Raw genomic sequence first — 15,540 nt, forward strand, 5'->3', positions numbered from 1 at the left:
GTTATTAAAAGTAGGTGCTGCTTGTCAGTTACTTTGGCTAATTTGAAACTGTAAAAACAGAAGTTATTAGTCTGAAGAGTCTAAATATCTGTGTCCCTTCAACTTGTAAAATTATCACTCAGAAAAATTTATCATGTGTAAAAATATGGCAGTTAATGAGAAAATATGAATCTTGGGCTTATTAGTAAACAAGTTCAACAGTGTGTATAATATTTTTATTAACACCTTATTTAAAAAGAGGCTTATAATTGACAGGGAAGAATTGTTACTATCAGGTGCCACCATGATATTAAATCTAAGTATTTTTTCTGTTTTTAAAGTAGTCTTATTTAATAAACATGTTAAAAAATAAAGCTGCTACTTTTAATACTCCAAGAAAGAATGTTTCCTTGCACAACAAATCATATTTTGGGAAAACTAAGACTTTATTAATAAAGGAATACTGTCATTTTAAAAATCTAAATATTAGTGATTGGGGTTTTGTTGGTTTAGAAAATTGAAGGTTATGTCCTTTACAGTAAAATAAGAGCAAGAGTATCCTTTTCATAATAAGTTTACACACACAAATGTCCATTCTCAGAGGTTTTTTGGAGCAGGGAGGGATATGGATAAACCAACAAGAGTTTATGCCAGATTACACTGAGCTCTTTAGAGAATTCTACAAATAGACCAAGAGTTTTGCTTGATTTTGGCTGCAGTTTAGAACTCACATGTGTTCTAAGAACATGTGAAAAAAATAAATCTTGTCAATAGCTGTTAGGTATATTTCTGTAGGATTTTTTTTGTAGAATAGGGAATGGAGTTCTTAACAAAGGACGAGCTCATCTCAGTTACCATAATAAACACTTTTATTAATTCCATATCAATTCTGATTCATTTGGTTTTAAGTTCTGTGTTGGAGTTTCCTCTCTGATTTCTTAAAGTAAATGATTGTAGCACATGTCAGATCCCAGAATCAAAGGACTTCACTTTTTTTATACAAATCTGGAATTTAGTGTAGGTGGAAGTCTGCAGTCTATATGTCCTCTGCAGTAAGATTGCTTGATTCTAGTTAATTATTTTTAGTGAGATTCAGTAGCTGGGCTAACATCTGGGAAACATTTATATTTAAACTCAAAAGATGCTGTCAAACTGAGGATTTTTTTTAAATTGACTTTTCTAAAGTATTTACTTACCCTTTAGATAATATGTACATGATTTAAAAACGGGTTTTCTGCTCTCCTGCTTGTTTGTTGGGGCAGAGCTTTCAGAAAGGGAAAGTGTGTAAGTCTGAGAACAAGGCCCTCTTTCTCCCCCACCCTCTTGCAGGCTCCTGCCTGTTGCCTCTTCAGTTTGTTTAGCTGCTACTGGAAAACACTCTTGCAGGGCCTTGAAGAGTAGTGATGGGGACCTCATGCACAGAGCAGTGCGTGATGTCATACTAGTGCATGAAAAGGAAGTACAACTAGCCATCAGCAAAACAGGGAAAGTGATTGTACGCTGGTGTCATGCACAAAGTGAAACTTGAAAACTTTCTTATAACTAGAAATAATTAGAAAACTTTTCCATTTTAGGTAGGCACAATATTGTAAAATAGTTTTCAAGTTATTTTCCTTTAAAGATTTTCCATCAAAATGAAAAATCTTTATCAGTTGCTAGTATTCTCTCCATAATTGAGTTTTGTAGCTCTTCTCCTGCACTGTTCCTGGTGTCTGCTCTTGTGAGTGTGCTGTAGCTCCTTTCCATAGAAATGATTTTCCTGACTCAGTAGGTCTCAAGGGTTTATTTTTTTCCCAAATGGAAAAGGGCCTGAAATTTCCATGTTCTGGGGAATACTTCCCACCCGCGGCGTCTGGATGCTCTTGGCTCAGGTCTTCCATCATTTTGAGTCTGAATGTTGAATTGTCTGGTAATGATAGTTTTATAAGCTTGCCTCTCCTTTGTTTTAATGCACTTCTCTCTCTCACTGCTCCAGTGCATCTTAACATATGGTTCATGTGCGTCAAAATGGATGGTTTACACCCTTTATTTTCTACATTTGCAAATAAGTTGTCTGTGCAGATTCCTGTATGTGGTAACCCTCCATTTTTTTTTTTTTTTTTAATGGGCACAGTCCCAGTGGGACAATGTTGTGTAAGGTGTTTTTTTTTTTTTTTTTTTCCTTTTGCAGGAGGGAGGGGAATGAAACAAGGTAGCTGCTTCTAGGGACCTTACAGCATCATAGATCTGAACTTAAATTTGCTTGTTTTCTCCACTTTCAAATTGTGGCATGTCCTCATGTTGTACATGAAATGGTCCTTAAGTGCAAATGTAGTTCCCAGATGTTTCCTAAATGTACTAAAATAAGCTTTGGAGCCTGGTAAAGAAGATTGACTTGCACCAACTCAATTTTTATAACCCTCCAGTTGAATACCCACTTGAATGTGAAAAGATGGTTTTATGTTTCCCCCTTTGGAAACTTATTTTCCTCATTTCTTATTACCTATAAACTACTGTGGCCTTTGCTCACTTTATCATTTGTATATTAGTTCACTACAGAGTTACTACAGCTCTGGGAATAGGATTTAATGAGTGTTCTCCTGGCTGACTCCAAGGCTGTGCAGCACAGAACTGTGCAATGAAGACAATGGATGAAAAGTACAATTTCTTTGTAGTCTCTACAATGGGAGGTGTGTAGGATCTGTCATATAATGCAGGAATCTTCTTCTACCAAAGTACTCTTGCTTTTCACACTTTGCCTTTTGGACCTATCACTATAGAATATATATAAATGGTGACTTGAAAACTTCATGATACAGCTGTTTTCCACATCAGTAGAAACCCAATATTCAACCAAAATTGAAGGCAGATTTGGGTGGAAACTGAAAGTACAATCTAAGTCTATACTAGTTAAAACAAAAACCAGACTAACCAAACTTCTTTGGCTAATTGAGTGAAATTTTGAACTGTTACTCTCTCCCCCCTCCCCCTAATCAAGAATTCATAGTTTTTTGTCTAGTTTTCAGGTACTTACAAGGCTCTCATTGCTATAATATCTGCTACTTGATCTTTTAACTTTTAATCAGGACTGTTCCCTAGTTGCTGAAATTTGCTCCAGAATCTAAGCTTTTATTTCAGAAATGTTTCTAGCTCTTGTGGATAGTTTAACTAAATCAATGTTCCCTGCTTTGAAACAATACATATGAAGGTTGTGCAGTGCCCATATTCATTTCAGTGGGAGGTTTAACTGAAATACCTACACTGTCTTCATTATTTCACTGATTATTTTGGCAGAAACCTCCAGGTATTGTCTCATGATACCAGTGTGTTCCATTCTATACATTTGAGGTAGGCAAAAGCCACAACTGTGCCCCCTTCTGACAGTTGCTACAGTGATATGCACTGGCAATTAAAAAAAATCTGCTGCTGCACAATGAAAGCTGAATGTCGTGATGGGACAGCATTGATGTTTTTTAAAAGCTGCTATTTAGTTCATTTTCATAACTAATTCAATAAAATCTCCATTTTAAAATACAAATAAAACTGGCCTAGAATTTCCAGACTACCATTCCAGCAGAACTTAGGTTCAGTCTGCCATGGAATAAGCAGAGCCTTGCTCATAACACATTACATTTACTTAGAGCTTTTCATTTGAGGCTCTTAATGTTTTACTGAGGTTGGGTAAGTACAGTAACTCCTCACTTAACTTCGTAGTGATGATCCTGAAAAATGCGACTTTAAGCGAAACGTTGTTAAGCGAATCCAATTTCCCCATAAGAATTAATGTAAAATGGGGGGAGGGAGGGGTTAGGTTCCAGAGAAAAAAGTTTCGCCAGACAAAAGACACATGCGGTTTGACTCACAGCTGTGACTAGGTAAGTGACTATCCTCTGGCCCCAGAGCTCTGGTGAGGGTGTGGGCCAACAACACCCCCATTCCTAGGCCTGCAGAGTCCTCCCCATGCAAGTTCTGCAGGTTTGGGCTCAACATGAGAGCCAGGCAGAGCAGGCAAGCTGCAGCACATAGGAAATGACACTGTGCTGCATCCTTCCCCAGGACCCGATGGGGATGTCTGCTAGCCTCTGAGTAGCAGATCACACAAATGCCTGCTCCAGTGTGTTACTGAACACTTCCCCTCCCTCCTCCCCTCCCCCCCCCGGGGTAGAGAGACCAGTTGTCTCCTAATGGACCCAATCTGCCAGGTTGCATGGTACGCTCGGGACACACAACGCAGAGGCACGGGGCCTCTAGATCCCTGCACAGCTGGAGACATCCATAGGCTTCTGGGGCCACAGGTGCCGACTTCAAACTGCCGGGGGGTGCTTGACCCCCGGCTCTGCCCCAGGCCCCGGCCTCACCCCACCCCTTCCCCCAAGGCTCTGCCCCCACCTCTTCCTGCTCAGTTCTGCCCCTGAGCATACCACGTCTTTGCTCCTCCCTCCCAGCCTCCCTGCACGCCACGAAACAGCTGATTGCAGGAGGCACGGAGAGAGAGAGGGGGAGGCACTGATCTGTGGGGCTCGCTGGCAGGCGCTGGTGGTGGAGGGCGCAACTTTAAACTAGCATCTTCTCTAATAGAACAGCGACTTAATAACGAAACAACTTTAACCAGGGCGACTTTAAGTGAGGAATTACTGTATTATGAGTCTGCTTCAAAAATAAACCCAGGTGGAGGAGGGCGTGACCTGAACTATTGACACTTTCTCAAGTCAGTGGCAGATTAGGGTACTGAATGCTTTTGTCTTCAAGTTGATGGCATTGGTTAAAGGGAGACTGGTCAAGTTTAGTCCAAAATTTAGGCTTTCTTCATATGAGCTTTAACAAGTTTAGTAGAGATGTTAATATATTTTTATAAAAACAATGGAATTTTCTTTAAATGTAAACATAGCCCTGCAGTTTATATAATCTAAATATTGCAGCATTGAGCAAGTGAATGAGAACTAGAAAGCAAAACAAAAGTGAAAGGCTAGTTAATATGGGTGCTATTTAACATAGTAATCCAAAATGTAAAAGAGTAAGCTCTGAAAATCCCACATGGTCTATTTTTCATGAGAGTTCATCATGGGCCTAAATCTGCTTCCATTAAGTAAAGGATAAAATATATTTACTTCAGGGGGAACAGTTAAGTCAATGCTGAGTACTTTTGAAAATCCTGCCCTAGATGTTGTTTGTTCTTAAAGATTAACACAATTTGATATATATTTTATAAAGAATAGTCAGTATCATTTCCCCCCCATTCTATTTTGTCCCAGGTCAAACAGAGTTTGGGTATAAAAAATATTTTAGGTCAGGGGTTGGCAACCTTTCAGAAGTGGTGTGCCGAGTCTTCATTTATTCACTCTAATTTAAGGTTTCGCGTGCCAGTAATACATTTTAACGTTTTTAGAAGGTCTCTTTCTATAAGTCTATAATATATAATTAAACTATTGTTGTATGTAACGTAAATAAGGTTTTTAAAATGTTTAAGAAGCTTCATTTAAAATTAAATTAAAATGCAGAACCCCCTGGATCGGAGGCCAGGACCCGGGCAGTGTGAGTGCCACTGAAAATCAGCTCACATGCTGCATTTGGCACGCGTGTCATAGGTTGCCTACCCCTGTTTTGGTAAACTGGCCACATTGACTAGTATTATATTTAAATAAAAAGACTTTAAAGCATATACCTAAAAGTGTACCTTCTGGAGTTCGTAGAAATGTCCTTTTTTTTAAGTTTAATACCTGAAATTTGGTCCTAATTCTCTTCTCTTTGCTGGAGAACATTGGCACGATCTCTGGCAGATTTGAATGTCACACAAATGTTTAAACTGAGGAGCAATTCTCTTTACTCACAACTGAGGCAGGTGGGCATGCTCATTCTTAAGGAGGGAGAGACACTTTGTGACATCACTCTTCGTTCCCCTAACAAAGAGGCTAGTTTTTATTAGCTGTCATTTTTTTGCTCTAAGGCCAGAATTTTCATTTTAGAATAATTTAAGTCTGTAGTCCTTATGGCTGCAAAGACCACTTCAAACTGAATCGAGAGTAGAATTATGTCATTACTAGAAAAGCGCATCTGTTTAACTCAATTGAATTAAACTGATGCAGAAACTGACTTAAATTTATTTAACCTTTGTTTATACAAAGTCAGTAACATACTGATTTGCAGGCAATGTGAGAGAGCTCCAAAAGATGTGAACTGCCCCATTCATCTCAGTGGGGTGATTAATTTTGAAAGTAAGGATAACTTAAGTTTCAACAGTAATTCTTTCCCTGGTGGTCAGAGTGCATGAAAGGAGTTGGGTGATTGTTTCAGGAAGTCCTGCACAGACCACTGAGTGGAATCTCAGTTTAAGTGTCCTGAAGGGGTGTAACTTGGGAGAGTACGACTTTGTCTCCCTCCTGTTCGGTTCATGAAAGCGAAACGAGGACCGGATATTTCAAACAATAAAAAAATCTATTCCAAATCTTGATGCTCCTGTATAATGGAAAAATAGATATGAGGGGCATACTGGTGGAGAAAAGGCATGGGCATAAGCAGTAATTGCTGTTAAAATACAGTACCTGCCCAGTGTTTTGGCCTGGCTTTATGACGTGGTGTGGCATCTCCTTCCCTGTTCCTATAATTTTCATTAATGTTTAGTCCAATGGGTCTCTCTGATCCTTGTTAGTTGTTACTATAATACCAATAATAAGCCAAAGATTTTCTACTGTGCAACAAATATATCTTTTGTACCTTTATAAATATTAAACTTTACTCACCCAAACTTAGCTTGATTTTTCTTCCTCAGTGAACACCAAATGAAAAGAAGTATGTTCACCGTCTTGGAGTTAGTCTAATGAATTAAACATTTTATATTGGGATATTTCACCTTATTCTGAGACTAGCTAATATTACTCTAAGTAGATGCAGTGACACGTACTATTTGTTAGGGCCAAATGGAGCTAAGACCCATCAATAATGTCATAACTAAGTACTATGGTGGCTGTACTGCAGGGTGCAGTACCTGCCACTACTGGGGGACTCCTATCCCTGCAAAACACCTCCAGTTGAAGTGGAAGGAATTCATTTGAAAATACAGGTTTTCTGTGACAATACGCTGTGGAGTATTGGGGCTGTCTGCAGCCATATGCACCCCCTGGAGTCCTTGCAGCATGTGGGCTGTAAGTAGAGGGAGTAGTTAGAGCAGGGAGCACAAGCCTTTGGGCTAGCCTGATTCTGAGATGGCAGGGGAGTGGGTTGTGGTGGCAAATTTGGGGTGTGTGTGTGTGTGTGGTGAATGAGATGGTAGGTTTACTGGTGTATGTGGGGAGGAGAGGTAGACTGGTCAGGGAGAGATTGGGACTAGAAGAGAACAGCAAAGGGGGGGACACAAGGGTAAATACTGTGTTCTCCCATCTTGCCCTTTACTATTCCCTTTTTTTCATTGTGAATGGGGGAAAAGGAAGAAACAACTTCCCGATAACCGTTTGTTCTCCATCAAAATTCTTCCCCGTGACCCTTTTCCCCTCCATAGTGTCAGCTTTTCACTTTGAAAATATGATCAACCTGCAAGGGGTTGGAGTATGTAGATGGCTATTAGTGAGACAACCTCTCTAATTCCACGACTGGGCAGTCATCAGAGAAGTCCAGAATATCTCAAAATATTCTAAAGGAATTGATTCTGGACCTCTAAAGTCACCTGTCTCAATCATTTTTAGTACAGTGCAGGACAAAAGAAGCATGTGGCCAGAATATCACATCACAGTTAGGGCTTAATAGCGTTCTATCACTGATGTTATTGCTAAGATTAATCCCGCAGTTGATCATCTTAATTGGCATCACTACAAATCTTTTGCAGACTGGGTGCTTCTGATGGACCTCCTATGAAAGACTTGTGTAAGAAGTCACTAAAATGGCATTCATGCTGTTTATACAGCATACCCCACTATGAAACAGATGTACGGTCCCATAAGTTCCTGCCCTGAAGCACATACAGTATAAAGCTATGAATATGGTCAATGCAGAACAAACACAGAATGATGTATGATCAACTGGAATGCTTCATTAAAAGGAGGGCTTTTTTCTTTAAGGGTTTATTAAAGAGATGGGCTGTGTTTGGCACACATTTATTTGAGGCTGTTCCAGGCACAAAGGATGGCATGAAAAACATGACTTTGAGAATTGTGGGCAGAGAGAATATGGTGGGGGAGGGGGAATAGTAGGAGTAGAGTTCTTGAAGTGCTTTGTAAATGAAGTGAAGATTCAGTTCCATATGGAAGGAGGGGAAGCCAAAGCAGATATTTTAGAAAAGTGGGGATGGGAATAGGGAAGATTTGTGTGCAAATAAAGGAAGAGCTGCATTTGGGAAGAGAGGAAGTTGCAGTGGTAAGGCAGGAAATTGCCAGAGGAGGATTATTATGGCCAAAAAGACAAAGGAAGAACACTGGAAATGTAGAACCACCACCAATGGGATTTGTCATTGGTATGAATGTGATTGGAGAAAAATCAAGATTTTGAACCTGGGTGACTGTAAGGTTGATATTAATAGAGAATGGGGAGAAGAAAGAATATCTGATTCCAACATTGAGCTTAAAGTGGCAGTGATGCTTTCCAGGAGAAGGTATTGGAGATGCACCTATAGGTGCAGGACTGCCCAGAAGGTGAGCAGCTGTGATGGAACAGTGTATTTGTAGTTAGCATCAAGGTAATAGTTGAACTCATGGCAGTAGATGAAATCACCTAGACTATAGAAGGAGAAGAAGACAGAACACACTATTCTCCTTTCCTGTTATGAGAGTATAGGAAAGGAGAATACAGCCTTTGGAAAGAAAAGCGAGAGTAGTCAGAAATATGAGTGCCAAGATGCATTTTCTCAGAAGAGCATGGAGATGTGTAGAGGAAGAGTCAGTAGCCTTTGTTAAAGGCAGTAAATGATTCCAGAAGAATGCGGACAGAGAAGAGCTGTTAGACTTGACCAGGTGGAGGTCAGAAGTAACTTTAGCGACTGTGATTTCAGAAGAATGAATTGGGTGAAAGGCAGACTGCAGAGTTGACTAGAGAAAGAAAGAAATTTGAAGAGTGGCCTCATTCCATGTTTGCTCAAGCTGTCATAATTAAACCACCACCAACGAGCGGCGGTAGCTATATCGGCGGGTGAACGTCTCCTGCTGACATCGTGCTGTCCACACTGGCGCTTTTGTCGGTGAAACTCCTGTCGGTCAGTTGGTTTTTTTTTCCCACCACACTCCTGACCAACAAAAGTTTTACCAACAGAAGTGCTAGTGTAGACATATCCCCATTTCACAGATGAGAAAATTAGGCTACTACTTCCTTTTCCTCCCCCTTTGTCTGTTTTGTCTATTTAGATTGAAACTCTTTGGGGAAGCGACTGTCCCTTACTACATGCCTAGAACAGTGGTGCTACTGTAATAAAAATAATAAGGGCTAACCTTCTCTGGGTCTTTGTTCACTTAGCTGCAGAAAAATTAAATGTATAGGCTTAAAGCTGCCCTTGATCACATGGATGCCAGATTCCCGAGGTTACACCAATTACAATTCATGTGGTTTCAATGCTTTTACTCACTCCTAGTTACTAAAAAGAATGGGTCCATTATGGCAACATGCAAACTACAGGTATTCAAAGTACAGGGGATTCTGCTTGATAACCCAGATAACTTTTGGTTAATAAAAACATTTTGCATGGAACAGATACTGTCCAAGTGACTATAATGTTAATTGATCTGGATATGAGCAACAGGCATGCTGGCTACTAACTTGTTTTATGGAAAGCCTGGGCTGCAGGTAGATTTGGGGGGTTGGGCTGAGCGTCAGCTGCAGCCTGGTTTGCGGGGCTGCAGACAGGGAAGCGCTGGAGAGTGCATGGTACCTTTCCCTGCACTCTCCAGGCTGAGAGCCAGGGCTCAGCACATCCCATCACTGCCTTTTCTGTCTAGTCCTGGAAACCTGCCTGTGGCTGTGGCTTTCTATGGGGAACAGGGCTGCTGGGACATGCAGAGCCTGGTGTCATGGTGTCAGAGTAGGATGCAACCCAGAGAGCACAGGGAGAGGTATGGTACAGCTCTGTATTCCCTCAGTCCCCCCCCTCACCTCCCCCCCGGTGGAAAGCCCCAACATCTGGGTAGTGGCCCCCTCCCTGCCACTGTCCACAGTGTACCTTGGGGCCCAGTATGGGCACATCCTAGCATTTCCATCCCTGGCTGCAGTCTGGCAAACCTGCCTTAAGCTTATTGGCAACTGTCAGATAATGGCAACTCTTTTCTGTCCACCAAGAGGACTGTCTGGGAATTGGTCTTGCTCTGAGCAGGGGGTTGGACTAGATGACCTGCTGAGGTCCCTTTCAACCCTGATTCTGTGAATCTACTGGACTATCAAAATTTAACTGCATGCACATATAAGCTTTCAACCATCAGGCCACTCTGATCATCAGGATCTATTACTGTAGGAGAAAATACTGTTGTGCAGGGCTGCGCTAATAAAATGAAGGTTTTCCACAATGAGCTTAGTCAAAGTAAGTCTGCTATGTGCAGCAAATCATAAGCTAGGGCTTGCTATAGATACCAATGAATGGCCCAAGTGCAGATATTGCTCATCCCTAAAAAGCTATTCTCTGTTGGCTTGAAGGATTGGGTAATGACCAGGAACAAAACAGTTTACAGATACCCACTGCGACTGTATGTCTACACTGCTATTAGACACCTGCAAGTGACTTGTGCCAGAATACTCTGGCTTGTGGGGCTTGGGCTAAGGGGCTGTTTAACTGTGGTGTAGACATTCAGGCTGGGGCCTTTATTCTAGGAGCCTGCAAGTATGAGGGTTCCAGAGCTTGGGCTGCAGCCCAAGCCTGAACCTCTACAACAGGGGTTCTCAAACTGGGGGTTGGGACCCCTCAGTGGGTCACGAGGTTATTACATGGGGGGGTCGAGAGCTGTCAGCCTCCACTCCAAACCCCGCTTTGCCTTCAGCATTTATAATGGTGTTAAATATGTAAAAAAGTGGTTTTAATTTATAATGGGGGGTGGCACACAGGCTTGCTATGTGAAAGGGGTCACCAGTACAAAAGTTTGAGAACCACTGCTCTACATCACAATTAAACAACCGCTTAGCCTGAGATCCATGAGCCAGTCAGCTGGCACGAGCCAACCATGAGTGTCTAATTGCAGTGTAGAGATACCCAGTGAGTGCTCAATAGCAGACCGTGCTAGTGGAGGACTAGACTAGTGCTAATCTGCCTGATCAGATGTGGATTTCAAACCAGCTGGTCGTTATCCATATTATTTAGGTATTAGAATCTTTACTTGAATTTGAAATTTTGCAGTTTTGTTTTGACTGATGGCAGAGACATTTTAATTTATATAAAAGCAAGGCAAAGACAAAACATATAAAATGAAGTGGTCAGACACACTAAAAAATAAAAAGGTGAAACTCTGACAAAAATGGTCCAAAACCAGTCTTTAGACAGTCATAACAGGAACATCTTTTAATTTAATTGAGAGAATAAAACTGAATCCTGAAAATTGGGACAGCCGTGTTTTAGAATAACCAAATTTTGAAGACTTTAGCTGCCTGTTAACAAGTAATTTCTAGCTGGTATGATTGTGAAAAGTACTTTCAAAACATGAAAGAAGTGTAACTGAGCCAATGAAGTCCGCCTGAGTCAGAAGAGAACCTGAACCAATATCTGAGTTGCAAACTGCTCCATTCATTTCAATGGATGTTCACTCGGATGCGAATGATGCAACTTTAAATGTCAACATGTTACTTCTTAAATGAGCAGTAAAATAATTATCCTATATTGAAGGGTTACATCAGTCATTCTCAAACATTTGGGGTGTAATTACTGGGGGTGTCTAAAGGACTAGTGTGGGTGTTGCAGATGTATAAATTGAGTAGGCCTTTAACAACATATGGTGGCATTGGAGAAGGGTCAGAGATAGCTATTAGTTTCCTTTTTCTGAAGTGGGACTCTTCTTTCATGAACTTGGGAAATGCTGGACTAAAAGAAAGGAAGAAGGAACAATTGAAGGCTTGCTAATGTTTTTACTGACTGAGATGAGTGGGACAGTTCAGATCTCTCAGAGCTCCAGGCTCTCTGCAGACACAGGAAGGCACCACTTCATTGGTTTACACTTTAAAACATCAAGTTCTTTTCATAACTATAAGGGCTAGAAGAATATTTTTTAAAAAAATGAAAGCTAGGATTTGGTAGCAAGGAGCAGTTGCAGAATTGTGAAATAGTGTGGGGCCCTGCATATATTATACAAATTAACTTCACCCATAAAATTGATTAAATTTAAGTTTCAGTATCAGAGTTGCAGGGGTATAAATGAAGTGTCCCTTTTATATCAAGGAGATCAATTTGTTTTGCATAGAAACTTCTACACAAACAGTGTTGAAGAATCCAGAATCTTCTGGAATGCTGTATGAGACTCAAAATGCATTAGACAACTCTTCAAAGCAGTGCGTAAGCAATGCATGTTCAAGGGTTGCTTCTCTGTACTTTTCCAAAAACATTTTGAGGGTTTATTTTTTATAAAACTTGATTGCCAAGTCATCTCAATTGGAATGTTTCCAAGTTACTGGTTGTGACAATCGTTTGGCATGCTTGAGTTGGCTTGGATCTATGAACTGAGACTAAGCTTCTTGTGCACAGTAGCCCCACTCTTGGAATCGGATATCTTCCTTCCAAGGGAGGATGGCATCAGGGGGAAATGTTCACAGATAAATTAATATGTTCTTTGAGTGGTTGCACATGCGTATTCCACTCTTGGTGTCTGCGCACCCAGCATATAGCTGTCGGAAACATTTTCCCTCAGAGGTACCTGTTGGGCAGCTCGAGCTCTCCCTGCTTCCACATGCCACTGTATGCAGGCCTGAGCGCAGAGCTGTCCCTAGTCCCCCTCACTTCCTTCTTACCGTGACAGTTGTTGGAACTCTTTTCTATACAAGAACAGTTTGTGTCTCAGCCTTTGTGTGAACATAGTGTGTGTGTGTGTGTGTGTGTGTGTGTGTATAGTTAGTCTAGTTCTTAGTCTTGTTAGGATAGTAAGTTTTAGTTCTGTTAATTTAAAAAAATGTTTTTTTGGACATTTCCCCATTTGGAGTTTTTTCTAGATACAGTACTGAGTTATGCCTTAATCCCTGAGTTTCAAGCTGTAGGCTTCTTGCTCCTGGCCTATGCCAGTGAGTAACCCAAATAATAGCTGCTTGAAGTGCTTGGGAAAGATACATGTGAAGGACCAGTGCCCGATTTGCAGGGAATTCAAGCCTAGGACAAAGAAGGCTAGGCTGATGAAGGCAGTGCTCAGGCCACTGTCGGCGCTGTTTTGAGGCTCTCCCGATCTAACTTGGTGCTGAGTGCTGCAGCTTCAGTGTGCTCCCTCGGGAGTTAACAGAAGCCCAGCACCATTCTCTCTTGCCTGTACCCAGGAAAAAATACAAACCTTCCAGAGAAGGTCTCCTCCAGTTCTAAATTTGGGAAGAGGGTCAAGAAGCCATCAAGTGGAGTGCACTAGAAACCTGAGCACCCCTCCTCCAAATCTGTGCGTAAGTTGGCCCTGGTGCTGTAGGGGACTCTGAGCCTGGTGCCAGAAGTGGCAGGGTCAACGTCTTCTGCACCACAAGAGACTATCTTGGTGTGACTATCCCGGAGGCATTTGCAGCCGCAAGAAACCTGCTTTGCCTATCAGTGCACGGTGTCGCCATCCTTACAAGAGTCCAGTCCCCCCACACCACTGCCAGAGATTCAATCTCCAGCACTGCTGTTGCCTGCTTCCCAGGGGAAGCCTGCCACAATGGCGTTACTCTGCGCATCACCTGGCTCCCAGCACTCATCCCCGGCACCAATGGGATCAGCTCCACCATAGTCAGAAGAATGGATATCCTCCTAGTTGGATTGGAGGTGGGGTCGGATGTATCTCAAACACAAAGCAGCACTTCCTGGTCTCTGCTTAGATCCTCTCTTCCTGCTGACCACTGTGATGCTTCAGTGGGAACTCCCATGGGAATGTGACCAGGATAGTGGGGCTCTGCTCTGTATCAGTGGCCCTTTTGTAACCCTGAGGGGTTTCCCCCACTTCCAGATCTTCTCCCACACCGTGTGTATCAGTGCCCTTGTCTAGAAGAGCGAGTCTATGTACTGAATGGCTCAAACCCCAGAGTGTGGTACTGGGCCTGGTACAGTATCAGGCGGAGGTGCCAGAGCAACAGGCAGTAGAGAAGGTTATACCCCCTCCAGTCTTGGCTTCCTCTTTGCCCTCACCAGATGAAGCCATTTCATCTAGTACACTTCTCCTGATGATGATTTTAAAGTTTTATCAGGAATTGCTAAAGAGAGTGGCTGCAGAATTAGGTTTACAGTTCAAAGAGGTCAGAGAGTCTTCACATCATCAAGTTGACATTTTATCAATGGTGGGTTCCTGCAGAGTAGCTCTGCCAATTAATGAGGCAATACGAGAGCCTATAAAGGCTCGGTAGCAGACTCCATCTTCACTGCCTCCCACCTTAAAAAGGGCAGAAAGAAAATATTATGTACCCTCCCAAGGTTTTGAATACCTCTATACTCACCCACCACCAGGCTCTTTACTTGTGACCATGACTAATTAGAACAAGCATCAAGGGCACAAGACTGCCACTCTAAATCAAAGGATGCTAAAAGGCTGGACTTATTTGGCAGAAAGATTTATTTGGTGTATCACTAACCAACAGGCTTTGCTGGGGCAGTATGATTTTAATTTATGGGGCTCAATGGAAAAGTTCTGAGAGCTGCTTCCAGGTTCAGAGAAAAGTTCAGAGAACGCTAGACAGGAGTTCGGCTCCCTAGTCAATGAGGGTAGATTAGTCAGGAGAACACCACTGCAGACAGGGCTGGATGTAGCAGACTCAGCAACTTGAACCCTGGCTTCCGCAGTGGCCATGTGTAGATCATCCTGGTTGCAGTCTTCTGGTCTCCCCTGACATATCGAGCAGTATCCAGGACTTGCCATTCAAGGGTCCTTCTTTATTCTCAGACCAAATGGACAGCAGGCTTCATGGACTTAAGGAGTCTAGAGCCACTCTAAAGTCCTTAGGTTGGTACATGCCTGCAGGAGACAGGAAGCACTGTCGTCCACAGTAGACACCCCGATTTTCCATTACTTTTCCTCAGTAGGACCTATCAAAAAAGAGGTTCAGGGGTTATAGGTGTAGGTCTCCTCCTACTTGGGCTCTGGGTCACTCAAGACACCTGGGAACTCCGAAGAGGCAGTTTTGATGGACCACTCAAGGTCAACATATCTCCAGACCCAACCCCCCTGACCTTTGCAAACCATCTGTCCCATTTCCACAGTTCTTGATCTCAGATTACTTTTGGACCAATGGGTCCTGAGTACTGTGTAAGTGGGATAGACTCTCCCGTTTGCTTCTACCCCTCCCTCCATGCCCCTCTTTACAGACCACTCTCACAAGAAACTCCTTATCCCGGAAGTCAATTACTCTTTCACTTGGGAGCCATAGAGGAGGTTCCATGTGATTTCAGAGGGAAGGGGTTTTATTCCCAGTATTTCCCAATTCCAAAATCAAAGGGGTAAGGGGATCTCGGATCAATTTTAGACCTGCATCAACACAACA

At 42.2% G+C, this 15,540-nt stretch overlaps 1 protein-coding gene across 4 annotated transcripts in view; it reads left to right on the forward strand.

The window, feature by feature from the left end:
• CPNE1 (copine 1) overlaps positions 1-15,540 on the forward strand; it is an 89,581-nt gene that overhangs the window by 16,009 nt on the left and 58,032 nt on the right. The gene's annotated exons all lie outside the window — the stretch shown is intronic.

Source organism: Malaclemys terrapin, chromosome 12 (assembly GCF_027887155.1).
Source record: "Malaclemys terrapin pileata isolate rMalTer1 chromosome 12, rMalTer1.hap1, whole genome shotgun sequence".
Classification (NCBI taxonomy): Eukaryota; Metazoa; Chordata; order Testudines; family Emydidae; genus Malaclemys; species Malaclemys terrapin.